Genomic DNA, 15,000 nt, shown 5'->3' on the forward strand with positions numbered 1-15,000 from the left:
GTATATTGAGAAAATTGTAAGTTTGCATGGTATTCCGTCGAGTATTGTTTCGGACAGAGATCCTAGATTTACATCGAAATTCTGGGAAGGTTTGCAGAAGGCTTTGGGAACTAAGCTGAGATTGAGCTCTGCATATCACCCGCAGACTGATGGTCAGACTGAGAGGACGATTCAGTCACTAGAGGATCTGTTGAGGGCTTGTGTTTTGGAAAAGGGAGGTGCTTGGGATTGTTATTTACCTTTGATTGAGTTTACCTACAACAATAGTTTTCATTCGAGCATTGGTATGGCGCCGTTTGAAGCTTTGTATGGTAGGAGATGTCGGACACCGTTATGTTGGTATGAGTCCGGTGAGAGTGCTGTGGTTGGACCGGAGATTGTTCAACAAACTACGGAAAAGATTAAGATGATTCAGGAGAAGATGAGAATTGCTCAAAGTCGTCAGAAGAGTTATCATGATAGGAGGAGGAAATCACTTGAGTTCCGAGAGGGAGATCACGTGTTTCTTCGTGTTACTCCGATAACTGGGGTTGGTCGAGCTTTGAAGTCAAAGAAGTTGACACCTCGATTTATTGGTCCTTATCAGATTTTGGAGAGGATAGGAGAGGTCGCCTATCGTATCGCTTTACCGCCGTCACTTGCGAATTTGCATGAGGTTTTTCATGTGTCTCAGGTGAGGAGGTACATTCACGATCCGTCGCATGTGATCCAAGTAGATGATGTACAGGTAAGAGATAACCTGATTGTTGAAATATCGCCTATGAGGATTGAGGATCGAGAGTTGAAGCAGTTGCGGGGTAAAGAGATTGCCTTAGTGAAAGTAGCTTGGGGAGGACCAGCAGGTGGCAATGTGACTTGGGAACTGGAGAGTCAGATGAAAGAGTCTTATCCAGAGTTATTTGCTTGAGGTATGTTTTCGAGGACGAAAACTCTTTTAGTGGGGGAGAGTTGTAACACCCCGAATAAAATAAGAGAATTATTTAAATTAAGTTAATAATATATTTATTAATTTAATTAAATAAATTGAATTATTGGATTATTATTATTATTATTATTATTTGGAATAATAATTAGTGGAAAATATATAAGTTGGAATAAGAGAAAAGGGTTTCATTGTTGGTAAAGAGTTTTCACGTGAAACAGAGAAGCGGCTGAAAAGTGGAAAGTGGAGAAAGGGCAAAGAGGAAGAGCTAGAGAGCAAAGGTTGAAGAACGGAAAAGCTTGAAGCTTAGAGATTGCCGGATTATCTCAGGTAAGGGGGGTTTATCGTCGTTTAATGGGTATTATGGGTTAACATGTGATGGGTAGTGATAAACCGTTGATTTGACCCTAATTGGGATTGTTGAATACTGAGAAATTATGTTGGCTAAGTTGTGTTAAAGCTGTAATGGAATTTGTATTCGAGTGTGTTGTGATTTCCCGAACGTAGAGCTTTTTACGGAATTGGAATCGGAGGTCCGGAAGTCCTCCAACGGCGGAAAATGCGGAGAACTCTGCATTCTGCCTTGTGTTAGCGCAGGAACTGTTGTTTTGCCTGCGTTAACCGGTTAACCCAGGGCGTTAACCGGTTAACACTGTTATAATTTGTGAAAATGTGCTGTTTTGCCTGCGTTAACCGGTTAACCCAGGGCGTTAACCGGTTAACACTGTTGCGTTTTACCAGAAAGTGTGTTTTGTCCTGCGTTAACCGGTTAACCCAGGGCGTTAACCGGTTAACACTGTTGGAAAAGTGAAAAATTGATATTTTAATGTTGTGAACATAATTGGTGATTTGCCTAGGTTGGTGTGTGACATAGTAGGGATTGAGTTATGTTATGAAGTAATATTGTAGTCAATTTTGATGAGTAAAATTTGTTGGGTTTGTGTTATAAAGTGTCGATGCAAGTATGACTGAGTTGTTAAGTTGTTCCGTGTACGGAAAGTTGTTAAAATACTGAGTTGTAGGCTTGATGAGCCAAAGTTGATTATAAGTTGATTATGTTGAAAACCTTGTTGTGTTGCTATTATTATTATGTTGTCGGAATTGTAAAGTCGTGTATGCCATGTACATTCATATGCATTAAGTCGGAGCTTTGCTCACACCACGTTGGCCTGGATTGGCAAATTTTAAGTTGAAAGTTGAAGGCTTATGCCTTGATGCCCAATAAAATGGCAATGATTTTAAGTTGGGAGTTTTACTCCGATTGGTACCACATGCATGACGAGTCGAGTCTCATTTGAGTTGCATTTTATGTTGTTATTGAGTTGCATTTTACGTTGTTATTGAGTATGATATTTGAGTTGATGTGCCGTTACTGGATGTATGTTACGATTAGGGTGATGAAATGTGTGAATTTACTTAGCATTACATGATGATTTATAATGCTTATTATATCGATTGAGGAACTCACCCTTACAACTATTTTTCAGGTAACAAACAAATGAGTTGAGTGGAAGCTAATGCTTGGAGTCTAGTGTAGTCTACTTAGAGGGTCGTGCTCTGATAGATGTAACATCGGGATGGGATGTTTTAATTGTTTTATTGTTGGTTGTTGAACCTTTTTACCTGTAATATGTTATATGTTTTGAATGGTTAGTTGATTTCTATCCGCTGCGAATTATGCAAGAAAATGTTATTTTGATTAAATAAAGAGCATGACAGTTATTATGGTGTGAAGTAGTTGTGTGACACCCTTGGTGCATAATTACTCTGATATATATATTTGTTGTTTTTATTTAATATTTGGGGTATTTTAGAAGGGTGTTACACTCTTCGTGTTGAGAAATCCAGTACCGACCTTGCTAGGAGATTTCTTTCATTCAGTGCACCACAAAAATAAGAATAGAAAAGGGGGATTGTTGAATTGTTGTGTGCCTTTGTTTTATAGGTGGTTCAGTTCTCACCTACCCAAATCAGGAGTGTTCGTTAATGTCAAGGACTCGTTGAGTTGGTCGAAGAGATTGATGGGGTTGAGAGCTGAAGATATTTCTTGGTGGTCCGACCGGAGCTTGCTTCGGGCAGATATTATTCATAGTTGTGGGAACTTCCCAAATGTTCCGTTGGTAGGAAGAAGAGGAGGAATCAACTATAATCTTTCTCTAGCAGTTAGACAGTTTGGATATGCTTTAAGAACTCCGCCTTTGGAAAAGGATGTGGAAGAATCCCTGTTTTTCAATTCTTCGCCTGATTTGACAGTATCCCGTAAGGCAGCTGAGGCCTGGCACAAGGTGATCAAGAGAGGAAGAACCGTCCTTGGAAAAGGAGATTGTAGAACTTACCCTCGGTATGAAGAGTGGCTTCAAGGAAGAGTCAAAGAGTTTGGTCTGCCGTTCCCTATTGAAGAACCTTTGTATCCACCTACTCCTGAGCAGTCAACAATGGTGAGCCGAGAGGAGTACGACAAGTTGAAGAGTGCTATGGAGGGACTTCAAACCAAGAACTCAGAGTTAAGTGAGAAGTTGCAAGACTGTATGCATCAATTCCAGGAGGCAGAATACCAGAAGGGGGAAGCCGTCAGATTGCAAAAGGAAGCAGAGAGGAGATTTGCTGTGGAGGCGGACTTCTTCAGGAAGACAGACGAAGCCTTGAGATCATCCAGTTCTGAGTTGAGGCGAGTCAAGCAGAAGTTAGTAGATGCTCATGGTAAATTAGCTGGGTGGCAGGAGCAATGGGATGCATTTTCAACTTCTCGGAAGGCAAAGGAGGAGGAGACAGTAGCCGAACTGACTGGTCAGATAGAGAAATTGACGACTTTGCTGAAGGGGAAAAACAATGAGCTTCTGTGTGCCCGTTCTACTAATGGCTACATCACAGATCAACTCCATGAGGCTCGAGGACAGATTGAAGAACTCAAGGTGTTGGCAGGTTTGAAGAAATCCAAACTTGAAGAGGTATTCAGAGAAGATGATGGGAATTACTACAGAGAGCACATCAACGAACTGGATGGGATCATTTACAAGAGGAATCTGCTTATCCGGCATTTGACAGAATCTCCAGATCATCCCGACACGGTGGCATTACTGGATGAAGTGAGGAGCAGTCCTTATGGGTTGTATACATGAGGCTGATTCCTGGTTTATGTTCCTCCCTTTACTTTTTGTTTCGTTGCTGTGTAGTGATAATCCACAGGCTTGTTGTGGGGATCCTCTTTTGATGTACTTTTGGCTAAGGCCCCTTTCTTGGAACTCATTTGCATGTTGGTTTCCCTTTGTTGCATCTTGATCTCAGAAGTTTATCCATGACTCAGTCTTCTTGCACTATTCGCCTGATGTGAGACTGGAATCAAGGGGGTAGAATACCTTTTGGATTTGATAAACATGGCATTGCATTTACATATTCATTGTCATATCTTGCATAACAGGTACCGCTGCAGTGTTCTCATATTGTTTGGTGTCCCACTAGCAGGATAGCTGACTCAGGCATTCAGCGATACGGTACCCGAAGGAATCAACAGAGAGCGATGGAGAGCCTACAAGCAGAGCTCGCCGAGATGAAGATTCGCATGAATCAATTCATGGATTTGGTTCAAGGGGTGGCTCAAGGACAGCAGGAGCTTAGATTGTTGGTACAGAGGGATCCCCCTATTACTCAACCGGAGACGTAGGCTGATCCTCCAGCTGGAGAGGCTAATGGTCCCAATGGACCGGGGCCTGTCCCGATCCCGCATGTCAACCTAGATCAACAATCCATTCAGGATGGTCAGGATGATCAGTTTCCCTTGCTTCAGGAAGACTTTGGCATGGACCCCATGTTTAGAAGATTGGAAGAGAGGTTGAAAGCAGTGGAAGGACAGAATCCTCTGGGAGTAGATGTTGCTGACTTGGGGCTGGTCCCAGGTGTGAGAGTGCCACCGAAATTCAAGGTCCCGATATTTGACAAATACCATGGCAGCTCTTGCCCCAAAACTCACGTGCAAGCCTATTTCCGTAAAATGGTTATATACTCTGATGACGAGAAGCTACTTATGTACTTCTTCCAGGATAGCCTAGCTGGGGCATCCTTGGAATGGTATATGAGGCTGGACAGAGCCCACATCCGTTGCTGGAGGGATTTGGCAGAGGCTTTCGTGAAGCAGTATCAGTATAATGCAGACATGGCTCCGGATAGAACTCAACTTCAGAATCTGTCTCTTAAAAGTAATGAGTGCTTCAGGGAATACGCTCAAAGCTGGAGGGATACAGCTTCCCGTGTTCAGCCTCCTATGTTGGAAAAGGAAATGGCCAACATGTTCATGAATACGCTGCCTGGACCTTATCTGGAGCGTCTGGTGGGGTGCAATGCTTCCAACTTTGCTGATGTGGTCTCTACTGGAGAAAGGGTGGAGAATTACCTAAAGACCTACAAGACCCAGAGTGGAGGTGGATCCTCATCAGGGGTGAAGAAGCCGTTCATTCAGGGACATAAGAGGAGAGAAGGGGATGCAAATGCCATATCTTCTTATCAAAACAGGGATAACCGGAGGAATAGCTTTCAGAATTATCATCAGCAACCGTATGTTGCGGCTGTGACCATTCCAGCTGCAGCGCCACTACAACAACAACAATCACAACGTCAACCAGCTCAGTATCAACAACAGCAACAACCGGGTAACAGACCCGCTTATCAAAAGAGGCAAAGGATGATGGACCGGCGTTTCGACACCCTTCCAATGTCGTACGCTCAGTTGCTTTCTAGTCTTCAACAACTACAACTTGTGCAACTGCGCACTCTGGCTTCTCCTATTGGTAGACTTCCGGTGGGTTACGACGCCAACGCTAGGTGTAGCTTCCACTCTGGGGCACCTGGCCACAATATTGAGAACTGCAAAGGTTTTAAGCACGTAGTTCAAGACCTCATAGATTCAAAGGCCATCGACCTTGCACCGGCTCCGAATGTCGTTAACAATCCCATGCCCCAGCATGGTGGTGCGAACGTTAACATGATAGAGGGAAAAGCCAAGTCCATTAAGGATGTATTGAAGTTGAAGACTCCATTGTTGGATATCAAAGGATGCTTGCTGAAGGCCGATGTTTTCCCCGGTTGTGGGAAGGGTTGTTTGGATTGTGCCACTCAAAGTGGAGGTTGTTTGAAGCTACAGCAGGGTATCCAAGCCTTGCTCGACAAAGGTATCCTCCAGGTTGAAGATTTGTCTGTCCAAGAGTTTGTGGAAGGGGTTGAGGAAGAAGGGTTTGAAGATGCTACTGATGAATTCGCAGATGTTGTTCCTACTGATTCTGTAATCCATGATGATGTATTTATTTTTTCCAATGTGGATGATCCTGATGTAATTGAACTTGATCCCGATGTTTCGGATGCTTGCATTTCAATGAATGAGATTTCCGAGTACGACTGTGATATTGCTACTATCACTATTTTCTACCCAACTAATCAGATCAGTGTGCCAGAAGCGCAACCCGTGCCACCAGTGCGACGATCTACTATGACCATCACAACCCCTGGTCCTTTACCTTTCACCAGTGAAAGGGCCATTCCGTGGCATTATGGGGGGAGTGTGTATACGCACGATCATAAGGTGGAACGACCACTGAAAATAGAAGAGGGTCAGAAGCCTGAACTTGACGGTCCCGCAGTGGATAATGTCGGTGGAATCGGCCGATTCACCAGGAGTGGTAGATTGTTCTCACCACCGGTTACCCAAGCTGATAATGCTGATGCTATGGCGAAAACCAAAGGCAAGCAAGTCGTGAATGAGGGTACCTCTGCACCCCAGGATGGTTCTGAGCCCACTTTTGCAAAGGATGTGGACGAGCTCCTGAGAATCATAAAGAAAAGCGACTACAAGGTAGTCGATCAGTTGATTCAGACTCCGTCCAAGATATCCATTCTCTCACTCCTGTTGTGTTCGGAGGCACACAGGGAGGCACTTCTGAAGGTTCTTAATGCTGCATATGTACCTCAAGAAATCTCGGTAAACCAACTAGAAGGGATCGTCGCCAATGTGCATGCAAGCAACGGGTTGGGTTTCACCGATTCTTACTTGACACCAGTCGGACGCAATCATAACAAGGCTCTGCACATCTCGATGGAATGCAGAGACACCGTGCTATCGCATGTTCTGGTGGATACAGGCTCCTCTCTCAATGTGCTACCCAAGAGAGCCCTGTCAAAGTTAGAAGTAGAGGGTTTGGTCTTGAAACCTTCAGATCTTATTGTGAGAGCCTTCGATGGTTCTAAGAGATCGTTGTTTGGAGAGGTAGAATTGCCAATTCTGATTGGATCACAAACCTTCAACACTGTCTTCTACGTGATGGATATCAGTCCTTCCTACAGTTGCCTGCTGGGTCGTCCTTGGATCCATAATGCTGGGGCAGTCTCTTCAACTCTACATCAGAAGATTAAGTTTCCGATCAACGGACGAATTATCACCGTCTGTGGTGAGGAGGACATCCTGGTCAGTAACCTGTCTACCTTCAAGTATGTAGAAGTAGAAGGTGAAATTCATGAGACTTTGTGTCAGGCTTTTGAGTCAGTTCAAATCAAGGATGCAGCGCCGATGGAAGAGGTTAAGGCGGGTGCATCCATCTCATCCTTTAAGCAGGCACGAGCCGTGGTGGATTCAGGTGTTGCTCCCGGTTGGGGGCGTCTGTTGGAATTACCAGTGAAAGAAGATAAGTTCGGGATTGGGTATCAGCCAGTTTTGACTTCTACAACACTTCAGGGACCGATCACTTTCTCCAGTGCTGGCATCATTCAGTATGGTCAAGTCTCTGCGGTCAACGAAGAAGATGGGGATAGTGATTGTGACATTGACAACTGGGTGCGTCCGAGGATCCCGGGTGAAGTCATCAACAATTGGTCTTCTGAAGAGATTATCCAAGTCACTCTTCTTGAAGAGTAATTTTCTTTGTTTATTCATGCATATCCAAGTCTTACGTTCCGCCCAGGGCGTAATGACTCATTGTAGGGCTCATCTATGTGACACTTGCATTTTTTATCATAAATAAAGGACGTCTTTTTGCATTCAAATATTTCGTTCCCTGTCTTTCTATTTTTGCAGTTTTTCAAAATAAAAAAAATGTCAATGTTTTGTTTAGTTTCCACTTTTTTCTTTCACACTCATAAGCACATACCATCACTCATGCAGATGCACATCACCGGATCCTATTGATAACGTTTCTACTACGGCTCGTTTCGACTTTGAAAATCCAATCTTTCAAGCTGAAGAAGAGGGTGATGAAGACTATGAACTCCCTGAAGAGCTTACCAGGTTATTAAAACAAGAGGAAAGGGTTATTCAACCGCATCAAGAGTCTGTTGAAGTGATTAATCTCGACACCGAGGACGCCAAGAGAGAAATCAAGATAGGGGCTGCTTTGGGAGATGATGTGAAGAAAGGGCTGATTGAATTGCTGCAAGAATACGTTGACATCTTTGCCTGGTCTTATCAGGACATTCCTGGGCTGGACACAGACATCGTGGTACACCGCTTGCCTCTCAAAGAAGGTTGTCCTCCGGTCAAGCAGAAGCTCAGAAGAACAAGACCAGAGATGGCTGTCAAGATAAAGGAAGAAGTGCAAAAGCAGTTGGATGCAGGGTTTCTAGCAGTCACCAATTATCCGCCATGGGTTGCAAACATCGTCCCAGTACCTAAGAAGGATGGAAAGGTACGAATGTGTGTCGACTACCGGGATCTGAACAGAGCTAGCCCTAAAGATGATTTCCCATTACCTCAAATCGATGTTTTGGTGGATAATACAGCTCAGTTCTCGGTATTCTCCTTCATGGATGGCTTTTCTGGCTATAACCAAATCAAGATGGCACCAGAAGACATGGAAAAGACAACTTTCATAACCCCATGGGGCACCTTCTGCTACAAGGTGATGCCGTTTGGTCTGAAAAATGCCGGAGCAACATATCAACGAGCTATGGTAACTCTGTTCCATGATATGATTCATCATGAAATCGAGGTTTATATGGATGATATGATTGCCAAATCTCAGACAGAAGAAGAACATTTGGTGAATTTGCAGAAACTGTTTGAGCGTTTGAGGAAATTCAAACTGAGACTTAACCCGAACAAGTGCACTTTCGGGGTGAGATCGGGAAAATTGCTGGGTTTTATCGTTAGTGGAAAAGGGATTGAGGTGGATCCCGACAAAGTAAAAGCGATACAGGAAATGCCAGAGCCAAGAACAGAGAAGCAAGTCTGTAGTTTCTTAGGGAGGTTGAACTACATTGCAAGGTTCATCTCTCACCTAACAACCACGTGTGAGCCAATTTTCAAATTGCTGAAGAAAGATCAGGCTATCAGGTGGAATGAAGATTGTCAAAGGGCTTTCGAGAAGATAAAAGAGTATCTATAGAAACCTCCGATCCTTATACCTCCAGTTCCTGGGAGACCTCTGATAATGTACCTATCAGTGACTGAGAACTCGATGGGGTATGTATTGGGACAGCATGACGAGTCTGGTCGAAAAGAGCATGCCATATACTACCTTAGCAAAAAGTTTACCGACTGTGAAGTCAAATATTCGCAGCTTGAGAAAACTTGCTGTGCTTTGGCCTGGGCTGCTCGCCGACTGAGGCAGTATATGTTAAACCATACTACCTTGTTGATTTCTAAGATGGATCCAGTGAAATACATATTTGAGAAGCCAGCTCTCACCGGAAGGGTCGCTCGTTGGCAAATGATTTTAACAGAGTATGATATTCAGTACACGTCACAGAAGGCCATCAAAGGTAGTATTCTGTCAGACTACCTTGCCGAGCAACCGATTGATGATTATGAGCCGATGAAGTTTGAATTCCCTGATGAAGACATCATGTTCCTCAAGATGAAAGACTGTGAAGAGCCAGTTGTTGAGGAGGGACCTGATCCAAACGAAAAGTGGACTTTGTTGTTTGATGGGGCTGTCAACTCCAGAGGAAGTGGAATTGGTGTTGTCATTACAACTCCGAAAGGTGCCCACATACCTTTCACCGCTCGTTTGACTTTTGGGTATTGAGCAAGCCATTGATTTGAGAATCAAGACTTTGGACATCTTCGGAGATTCAGCTCTGGTGATCAATCAAGTGAATGGTGATTGGAATACTCTCCAGCCCACTCTGGTCCCCTACAGAGACTACACGAGAAGACTGTTGACTTTCTTCACAACAGTAAAATTGTATCATATAACTCGTGATGAGAACCAGATGGCAGACGCACTTGCTACTCTATCCTCTATGATCAAGGTAATTCGCTGCAGGGGTATCCAACAACGACAGAAAGACTTTGAGAAGATTGGCAGGAAGTTTCTTCTTGAACAAAGACGATGTGCTGTATAAGAGGAACTTCGACATGGTTTTGCTCAGATGCGTGGACAGACACGAGGCGGACATGTTAATGCAGGAAGTTCATGAAGGTTCCTTCGGTACTCATGCCGGCGGACATGCAATGGCTAAGAAATTGTTGAGAGCGGGTTATTATTGGATGACCATGGAGTCAGATTGCTTCAAATATGCTCGGAAGTGTCATAAATGCCAGATTTATGCTGATAAGGTGCATGTACCGCCAAATCCTCTGAATGTGATGACTTCGCCATGGCCGTTTTCTATGTGGGGCATTGACATGATTGGAAAGATTGAGCCGACTGCTTCCAATGGGCATCGCTTCATCCTTGTTGCCATCGACTATTTCACCAAGTGGGTCGAAGCAGCGTCGTTCGCAAATGTCACCAGACATGTGGTTGCCCGTTTCATCAAGAAAGAAATCATTTGTCGCTATGGGATTCCCGAAAGAATCATTACTGATAATGGTTCTAATCTCAACAACAAAATGATGAAGGAGTTGTGTCAGAACTTCAATATTCAGCATCACAATTCTTCCCCTTACCGCCCTAAGATGAACGACGCTGTTGAGGCGGCAAATAAGAACATAAAGAAGATTGTGCAGAAGATGGTCGTCACATACAGAGATTGGCATGAGATGCTACCCTTCGCCTTGCATGGGTACCGTACTTCAGTACGTACATCGACCGGGGCAACCCCTTACTCCCTGGTGTATGGTATGGAAGCAGTCCTACCTATTGAAGTGGAGATTCCTTCTCTAAGAGTCTTGTTGGATGTCAAGTTAGACGAAGCCGAATGGATTCGGACAAGGTTCAATGAGTTTAGTCTTATCGAAGAGAAGCGAATGGCAGCCATTTGTCATGGGCAGTTGTATCAGAGTCGGATGAAGAGAGCCTTTGATCAGAAAGTGCGTCCTCGTTGTTTCCAAGTTGGAGATTTAGTGTTGAAAAGGATCCTTCCTCCTCAGACAGATCACAGGGGCAAGTGGACTCCTAACTATGATGGACCGTATATTGTCACCAAGGTTTTTGATGGTGGGGCCTTAATGCTTGCAACTATGGATGGTGAAAACTTCACTTCCCCTGTGAACTCAGACGCAGTTAAAAAATACTTCGCATAAAATAGACCCGCTGGACAGTAAAAAGAATAGTCCAGGCAAAAATGGGCATCCCGACGAACCAAGAAAATGAAAAGGTTCGGGCAAAAATTAGGGATTAAAAAATGAAAAGATCGTACACCCGGTAAGTTGAAAACCTGAAAAGGCAACTTAGGCAAAAATGGGTATCCCGGTGGATTGAAAACCCGAAAAGGGCGATCCAGGCAAAAGTTAGGGATTAAGCGAATGACTGCGTTCTGAGTTAGTTCTGAATCTCATCTCATGTCGATGACTGGAAATTTTCGAAAAGTAGGAAACAGTCCAATCACCTTTTCAGAAGGCTGATCATCTGGAGGATCTTGAAGACGGGCAAGTCATAGCAGAATTGGAACCCAATAGAAATCCATTTCACATTGCCATTAGATTAATTTCTGTTTTTATCTTTTGTGCGATTACCTCTTTCTAGGGATTGCTTCCTGATGTAAATGCCTATTCAGAGGCCATTCAATCAATAAAATCACGTTGTTCAGTATATCTCTGTTTTCATTTTCATTTTACTGTTTGTTTGCAAAAATGACGTCCGAATTTTTGATAAACATTGCATCATGACACATAAGGGCTTTACAGGTACATCCTTAATAAACATTTAAAATTGCTGTAAATTTTAAGTGCTTTGGATCGTCTATTCAGAACAGATACCCTCGGGGCATTTCCTTAAAATCCCCTGCAGATGATCGTGAATATTTTCCCCAGTGGAGTCGCCAACAGACGAATTCGGTGTCTTATCCTTGCAGAGCTGATCAGAGTGTTGGATTCTTCAATCCCCAGCAGGTTCTCACCACTGTACTTTCCCAAGCGTTTGTTTCAGGACATACACTCCCCAGTAGAGTTGACAGTGCCAGACTATATATCCCCAGCGGAGTTGACAGTGCCAGACTGTATCTTCCCAGCAGAAGTGGCTGCTCCTTAGAGTTCGAGGTCAGATCGATAATCCCAATGCCAGATCCATGGTTTCTTTCCTTGAAGCAGAACCTCGGTACCGTATCAGTGTTTGCTTCCCCTGCTGAGTCATCTCTCGTAGATCGTGGTTGCCAGAACCACTATCGCTTTCCCCAACAGCAGGTTTTCAGTGTCGTTCTCTCCCCAGTCAGAATCTCGGTATTTTGTCATTGCTAGAACACCGTGTGGCGGGTCATTTCCCCACAGAATTCTTTGCGCTGTGCATCTCCAACAGCCTTGCCAGGGTCCAAAAGATGGTGATCATTTCCCCAGCAGATCCCCTTGCCTCAGCTTGGCATTCTACCCAGCATTTCGCATCCATGCATGTAGAATCATATTGCATTGCATCCTTCCAAATCGCGTAGCATTTCCATTTTCATGGAGCATTACGCCATTGAAAAATTCAAACATACGCATGTAAGCATAAAACATTCTCGGTATCCCAAGGGATAAGCTAGAAGTTGTTTCCAGTACTCAGACTGAAGATTGTTCATGACTTACCTTTGTTATCCCCAGCAAGTGTCATTGGCCCATGCGCCGCCTCTATTATCTTTCCCTATTTCTGCCGATGCTGACAGGCATGAAGTTTTTCCGGTATCCAGACCGAAGTGGCATTCAGGCCAGTTTTCCGGTATCTAGATCAAAGTGGCGTTCAGGCTAATTTCCGATATTCAGACCGAAGTGGCATTCAGGCCAGTTTCTGGTATCCAGACCGAAGTGGCATTCAGGTCAGTTTTCCGGTATCCAGACCGAAGTGGCATTCAGGCCAGTGTTTCGATGTTCAGATCGAAGAAGTTTCCGACGGTCAGGTCGATGCAACTTGTGGCATTCAGGTCAATTTTCCGATGTTCAGATCGAAGAAGTTTCCGACGTTCAGGTCGATGCAACTTGTGGCGTTCAGGCCAATTTTCCGATGTTCAGATCGAAGAAGTTTCCGACGTTCAGGTCGACGCAACTTGTGGCATTCAGGCCAACCTCTCGGTGTTCAGACCGATATTAATAATCTCATATCTCCCGATGTTCAGATCGAAGTCATTTCCAGTATTCAGACTGATGAGCGGCATTCAGGCCATGGTTATTTCTGTGTTACCATTTATTTTGGTATCCAAGTTAACATTCTTTTTCGGTATTCAGACTGACTCTCACCGTACCAGACAGATTCTTCTTTCAAGACCACCTCTTTGCCGATTCTGACAGACATTGTTACTTCACTTCACTTCAGTGCAAATTTTTGGGCTTTTATTGTATTCAATCCCTTGATACCTCGAAAGTACGAAAGCAGCTGCCATCTTCTTTCCGGGTCTCCAGTTGATTGAATAGGGGCAACTGTAATACCCCAAAATTTACCCTTCATTTTTCCTGAAAAAAATAAAAATAAAAATAAAAATAAATAAATAAAATTAATTAAATAAATAAATAAAATATAACAAAAAAATTTTGGACTTGGGTCTCTCTCATTTGAGTCCACAAAGCCATGGAATTCAGTCTATAAATACCAAGGCTTCACTTGAGAGAAAAGGAGAGAAGCAAAATACTCTGAGGTTTCCTTGTAACAAAACCCTGAGGAAAAAGATAGTGAGAGAAGAACTAACAGAGTTCAGAGCAGCCTCCAAACCCTTAAGGGAACTCAACTGCACAGAATCACCTCTGCCTCACATAAACCCTAAAGATTGTTTTGTAAACCTCACGGGTGCAACTCAATTTCAATCAAGCTCTCCAATCAGGTTTGCCATATATCCATCATCTTTATGCCTTTAATTTGAATGCTCTAAATGTATGAGGTATTATGGGTGAATTTGATACCCTTTTGATGCATGTGTTTGACAAGAGGTTTAGGCCTCATACCCTTGGTTGCTTTTTGTGAGCTTTTTTGTGAATTTTGATGGAATTATTCATGTGGTTACATTTTGATTTAGGGGCAACTCTTGGTTACCCTATTTTGTTTCTCTAACCAGTTTGTTGAGTTTTTCTTGTGAGGGCTCACATAACGTTTGCAGGGATAACTTGCGTGGTTTCCCACTTTATTTTTGGGATACCCCCTGGAGGTTCATTCCGATTATCTGTACTGACCCACTTTCTTTGATGATGTTAGCTTGGAAGGATCTCAGGTTTTATCGTTCCTTTAATTGCTGTTACTTCGGATCTTTATCCGTGTGGTACTTTTACATTTTTCCCGCATTTTACTGCTTTCATAGCTGGAAGACCTCGATAGGAGGAAATGTTTTTGTGTTTACTTTATGCAGGTTCCTTTGTCCAGTGTTAAGAACTATGAGGTCTTATCCTCATTACCCTTTTGCATGCGCGTTCCTACAATGCAAACAAACCCTTCATTGATTTTTCTTCTCCATAACACACGTCTACTCCTTCTACTACAGGTGAGTAAGTCTCCAAAGGTCGAGCATCCGGTAGATTGCGTAGTAACGTCGTTCGTCCAAAACCCAATCCATAACCCCGTAGTTAGCCGAACTACGGCTTGCTCTGATTCTCATTCCAGATGAGATACGTAGGCATAAGACGCGATGTCTTAGCGAGCACACATCCCCCAACCCATAGGTCAGCCGAGCTACGAAGACTCTGATTCTCATATTCAGATGAGATACGTATGCAGTGGATGCGACATCCGCACGAGTCATTTCTCTTAACCTTTTTAGTAAATAAA

The sequence above is a fragment of the Lathyrus oleraceus genome, chromosome 2 (genome assembly GCF_024323335.1).
Source record: "Lathyrus oleraceus cultivar Zhongwan6 chromosome 2, CAAS_Psat_ZW6_1.0, whole genome shotgun sequence".
Classification (NCBI taxonomy): Eukaryota; Viridiplantae; Streptophyta; class Magnoliopsida; order Fabales; family Fabaceae; genus Lathyrus; species Lathyrus oleraceus.